Below are 6,253 nucleotides of genomic sequence, written 5' to 3' on the forward strand. Positions count from 1 at the left end.
CAGCAGCAGATGAAACTGCTGTTATTAAGGGGCTCACTTCAGACTCAAAGCCATCAGCAGCAACAGCTGCTGAGGAACTAGCCACTTTTGACCACGATTCTGTAGAGCTAGCCAAAAATTCAGCACTAGACACAATAATAGCACAGGAGCCACTGCCATCTCAAGATCCAGAGCATGGAAAAGAGAATGCAACACTCCAAGAAAAACCAGAGGAAAACCTCCAACCTGCTAAGGCAGAGATCTTAGTCCCAACAGCAGAGCCCTCAGAGGAGCAGGCTGATCCTGAGGGAGAGACAGCAGGCTGCGAGGAAGAGATAAATCTGGTAAAGGGCCTTTTTTGAAAACAATAGCAAAAATTCACTGTGTAACAGTACATTTAAGAAAAATACTGTACAGTGTCTGTAAAAAACTATATACAGTAGCTTATCTCCTTTATGATCTCAAAATGGTTAAAGCTGTACTTTATTTTTGCTAAAAATTACTTCATGTTGCAATCAAGTTATAAGGCACCTTTATTTCTGTCGTACAAAATTCAACAACAAACAAATCACACGATTTTTTTTGGCTGGTAAATTATTTATTTTGTGTGTGGGGGTCACTGAGAAATGGCTTAGTTCATCATCCCAAATTTGCTTCATTTCCATATACAATTTTGTACATTATGAGCCCCATTAAATAATTTTCAAAAATCCAAAATATTGGGTTCATGCTCTAAATAGGTTTCCTTCGCGAAGGGTCGAAAATAAGGGGGCATGGCACTTTTTTTTGCCGTGTACACTTACTTTCTTGCCAACTTTGAAGGGCCATACTTTTAAAAGTATAAGATCATACCTTGACCTTCACCTGTTACTGATTATCCAAATACCTTTATACAAGGCCCTTGGGGTCAGGAACGAAAGGGGTAATTTGGATGAAAATTTGGGTTTCAGCTACTGATAGCATCTAGCTGGGGACCAAAATTCATTTTCAAATCAGCATAGCCCTTTTCAAACCGCATAGTGCCCTTCAGGAATTTAAAAAATAAATGAATAAAATCGCACTTTGCTTCAGCAGCAAACTGCATGAGTTCACTGTAAGATTTTACAGACATCAAGGAGGAAGCGCATGCACAAACTTTTAAAGTTACCACAATCGTCTCTCACTAACTCATCTTGTCCAAAATATGTCCTGATATTATCCGTAGTTTTTCCCAACAGCGTATCTTGATGTCTGTGTATATTAACTGTCCATCAATCTTTCTGTTAACATTTATTTATTTATTTTGCACTTTGACTTCTTCACCTCCACAAAACTACTGCTCACATACAGTATACAGCTGGCAGTGCCCTTTAACTCTCAACCGGCATCCTGGGAAATGGCATCTTTTGTCACTTTTTCACAATTTTTTTCTGCTACATAATTTAGGGTTTTGTCCAAGGGACTACAATTTTAAGCAAGTTGTCATTTCATTTTTACAATAAAATTTGTGTGTGTGTACATATACATATATATACATACATATACATATATACATACATATACATATATATAATGTAAAAACAGTGTAAAAGCTCAAGGGGGGGTTTTCACATGCACTGCATGTAGCAATGAAATTGTCATTACCATTGAAGACAATGCAGATTTTATCTCAATATAAATATTTTCTCCTTGTAGGATTTCAATGAGCTGGATCTCGATACTTTGGACCTGGAAGACATCGACACCACAGATATCAACCTGGATGACGATTTCTTGAACGAATGACAACTTTTATAAACCAGATTTTTTGAAAGTAGCAAAAACCAAAAAGGGCTCCTTCACACATAACATGAAAGATGAAGAAACCGGAAGAAAATCCACGAACCAAAAAGGAAATGGGTAACCACGAAACATTCCACCTGCTGTCAGGAGGAACACACGTTCGGACAGGCATGCACAAAACCGTGGTGACGGAACTTTACCACTGTGCTACAATCACTGTCTTATAACAGGAGCGTAAAATGGCTAAAATCAACAAGGAGATAAATGCATTATTATTTTTTTTTTTTTTTTATTTCCACTCTTTTCATCTGTCATGGAAACTGCAATTTACATGGTGGAGGTGAAATCAGCCAGTTGGGGGGCTTCACACCATGCCGCGCGCTCATGGCCTCATGAGAGCGTGAGGACTGGACACTCCACATGCCTTTTGTGTTGGGGGAAGGGGGTGGACGACGACGACACACTCCACACATCATTTGGGGGGGTGACACCTGCCGAGATGGGATTTGAATGAGCACTCGCAGGGCATCCACTGTCTTTTGGCCACTTGTGTGTGCGAATGTTGTAGCGACAGCTGTACGAGGCGTTTGAGGTGGCTCAGATTCTTCATGAATGGCACACAATTCTCCTTTGTGCACTAGTCAGCTTCAATCGTGTTATGTGTGATGGGGCCCTAAGATAAAGTAAACATAATACAGAAAGTTTGTGTTTTTGCAAATACGGGATACATGTTTTCAATTAATTGTGGAATGTTGCCTCTTAAAACTCAAAATCATAAACCACTACATGATAAAGTTGGTGTCAGTTTCTAATATTCATAAAGGTATTTTCCATTGTGTTTCTTAAATCTAGGTGTCTTACGTTCTGACAGTCACATATTTACATTATGATGGAAGAGAATTACTTTTTACTCAACGTTCTTCTTGAATCTCACATGGCAGAAGTTGATCAATTTGATTATTTTTGGCATTCCTGAACTGGAATTTTTACTTAAAAATTTAACTAATTCAGACAGCAATTCAATTTTTTTTTGTGTTGGAAAGGGGCAACCTGTATAGTATGTACTACAAAAATGATATTATGAAGGCAGAGTACAGGATGGAAAATTTTTAAAAATCTGCATTTGGTTGTACTTTTACATCTATTACAATGTTGGATTTAATGTCTTCATAAACCATTGACTTTTGTGGTGTGTACCTAGTCATTTGACAGAGCCGTTAATGCTAAAACTGCTTTTAATACATCAAAAACATTGTTTAATATGAAATCCATGTTGCTGTTGCAGGGATGTTGAAGAGGTTACAGATCATATTTTCTCTCTCTTTCTTATAGCACATGCAGTGGACTCTGTTCTCAGTCCTGTGTGTTCATCCACGCCTCAACAAACTAACTTTCGATCCAGTTTGGACCAACCTTGGTGGAACAAATGAAGGCCAGCCAAGGACAAATTAATTTTGAGACCAATCGGTTAAAAGACCATGCCACAGGCCAAGGTCAAAATATGGGTCCAGTGCTTATGGAGGGGATATGCAGAACAGCTGTGTCCAAGAAATAAAGTCATAAAGCCTTTCTATTGGGCTGACCCTGAAAGTTCAAACTGTTTAACTCAGTTTGGGGCCAGTACAGATCAAACATGGTGGAAGGGGTGTGTGTTAGTCAAGAATAAAGTGAAAAATTTTGTCAAGAAATAAACAATTACCAAGTCACACGAAGACTCGGTTATGAGTTATGTGTATGAGAACTTGAATAATACCCACCAGGCCTTGCTGTATTTTACAACAATTCCCACAATAATAGTAAAAAAACAGGCATTTTACAATGTAATTTATTTTCTGTATATTAGTCAGTTAACATGACACATTTTTCACTCAGCGCTTCAATTGAAACTCGTACATGAACAATCAGAAAAGCTTTTTGGGTAAGGGAGACATACTCTGCCAATTTTCCTTGCGCCTCCCAGTCAGGAAGCAACTTTTATTTAAGGAGCAAAGCAGGTGTGATCAGACCTGTGAGTGGACAATTCGAGTGTGCTCCTCTGGTTGTGTGTAACATTCCTCACTGACAAAGAATTAAAAGGTTTCTGTGTGGGGGTGGAGAGCTAGGCGGTAGAAGTCTTAACATCCATCTGTTCATACGACTGCAGGGCCAATTCAATGTAGCCTGACCTCTGGGACTCTTTCTGGGCAAAGATCTGCAGACAGAAAGGTTAAAGGTCAGGACAATTGGAGAGGATGGGGGGGGAAAACCTTTTTTTTGTTTGTTGGGGTTAGGTGCTCTGTAAGTCATTAAAATAACCATTTTAAATTGTGACACAGATTACAAAGTGTGTTCACCAAATAAGCAAATGTACAACAGTAATGAAAAGTGAGATTCTTTCACAGCAACGCAGCAGACCGACATTCTATCAGCTGCTGTCCCTTCATGTTAAACGGCTTTCATTCCAAGTGTCTCACTGTACTGATTCCAGACTAAGAGCCTGTGAGGTCTAATAGGAGCTGATGTGTCCTGAGTGTGACCTGGCAGTTCCCACAGTGGAGAAAAATTCAAACACACACACAGGAAACCTTAGATGAAATGGACCCCGTGTGACCTCTGAAGAGCTGCGCTATGTTCCTAATTAACCTGAGGGCCACTACTTTAATTATCTGCACAAATACTGGATGCATTACTGCTGGGGTTTGTCTTTTTCTGCACAGAGCTGAATGAATACTAAATAATAAACTAGCTGACTGATTTGTTCTCACCTTTAGCAGGTCAGTGCCAGTGGCCTGCTGGCTGGCAGCCTCCTGAGCCGACTCACTCTGGGGGTAAACCTTGTGGAACAGATCGACAAGGCTCACCGCATCCTGGAGCCTGACAACACAAACAAACACGCACAAGTTTACCAGCAAGCACAGTGATAGCGCAAGTGACTACAACCCCTGGCAATAATTATGGAATAACCGGCTTCGGAGGATGCTCATTCAGTTGTTTAACTTTGTAGAAAAAAAGCAGATCACAGACATGACACAAAACTAAAGTCATTTCAAATGGCAACTTTCTGGCTTTAAGAAACAGTATAAAAAAAAAATCAGGAAAAAACAATTGTGGCAGTCAGTAACGGTTACTTTTTTAGACCAAGCAGAGGGAAAAAAAATATGGACTCACTCAATTCTGAGGAAAAAATTATGGAATCACCCTGTAAATTTTCATCCCCAAAACTAACACCTGCATCATATCAGATCTGCTCGTTAGTCTGCATCTAAAAAGGAGGGATCACACCTTGGACAGCTGTTGCACCAAGTGGACTGACATGAATCATGGCTCCAACACGAGAGATGTCAATTGAAACAAAGGAGAGGATTATCAAACTCTTAAAAGAGGGTAAATCATCATGCAATGTTGCAAAAGATGTTGGTTTTCACAGTCAGCTGTGTCTAAACTCTGGACCAAATACAAACAACATGGGAAGGTTGTTAAAGGCAAATATACTGGTAGACCAAGAAAGACATCAAAGCGTCAAGACAGAAAACTTAAAGCAATATGTCTCAAAAATCGAAAATGCACAACAAAAAAATGAACGAATGGGAGGAAACTGGAGTCAACGTCTGTGACCGAACTGTAAGAAACCGCCTAAAGGAAATGTGATTTACATACAGAAAAGCTAAACGAAAGCCATCATTAACACCTAAACAGAAAAAACAAGGTTACAATGGGCTAAGGAAAAGCAATCGTGGACTGTGGATGACTGGATGAAAGTATTCAGTGATGAAGGATGTCTGGGGATGATTAAATCATTTTTCAAGTGATAATGCATCTTGCCATAGAGCAAAAACTGTGAAAACATTCCTTGCAAAAAGAGGTTTACCTTCTTAGCTGTTGGGGGTCATAAATATAATTCGTTTAAGCATCTGATTCTGTTATGCCCGTGATGCTACGTATTGTCAAGGTCATAAAAATGGAAATCACCTATGTTACCTTGTCACTGTTTATAGGCCTTCTGGCCCGTACAACCCCTGGCAAAAATTATGGAATCACCCTGTAAATTTTCATCCCCAAAACTAACACCTGCATCAAATCAGATCTGCTCGTTAGTCTGCATCTAAAAAGGAGTGATCACACCTTGGAGAGCTGTTGCACCAAGTGGACTGACGTGAATCATGGCTCCAACACGAGAGATGTCAATTGAAACAAAGGAGAGGATTATTAAACTCTTAAAAGAGGGTAAATCATCACGCAATGTTGCAAAAGATGTTGGTTGTTCACAGTCAGCTGTGTCTAAATTCTGGACCAAATACAAACAACATGGGAAGGTTGTTAAAGGCAAACATACTGGTAGACCAAGGAAGACATCAAAGCGTAAAGACAGAAAACTTAAAGCAATATGTCTCAAAAATCGGAAATGCACAACAAAACAAATGAACGAATGGGAGGAAACTGGAGTCAACGTCTGTGATCGAACTGTAAAAACCGCCTAAGGAAATGGGATTTACATACAGAAAAGCTAAACGAAAGCCATCATTAACACCTAAAC

General features: G+C 39.5%; 1 long non-coding RNA gene across 2 annotated transcripts; it reads right to left on the minus strand.

Annotated features, from left to right (window-relative positions):
• Positions 1–2,368: 2,368 nt before the first annotated feature.
• LOC117509164 lies at positions 2,369–4,642 on the minus strand. Of its 2 annotated transcripts, XR_004560283.1 has the most exons (3): positions 4,485–4,642; positions 3,747–3,931; positions 2,369–2,413 (listed from the first exon to the last, which is right to left on the minus strand). It is a non-coding gene; the product is annotated as an uncharacterized LOC117509164 (long non-coding RNA). The 2 variants fall into 2 exon arrangements; XR_004560282.1 differs by lacking the exon at positions 2,369–2,413 and having other exon boundaries at positions 3,549–3,931.
• Positions 4,643–6,253: the final 1,611 nt, after the last annotated feature.

The sequence above is a fragment of the Thalassophryne amazonica genome, chromosome 4 (genome assembly GCF_902500255.1).
Source record: "Thalassophryne amazonica chromosome 4, fThaAma1.1, whole genome shotgun sequence".
NCBI classification, from domain to species: Eukaryota; Metazoa; Chordata; class Actinopteri; order Batrachoidiformes; family Batrachoididae; genus Thalassophryne; species Thalassophryne amazonica.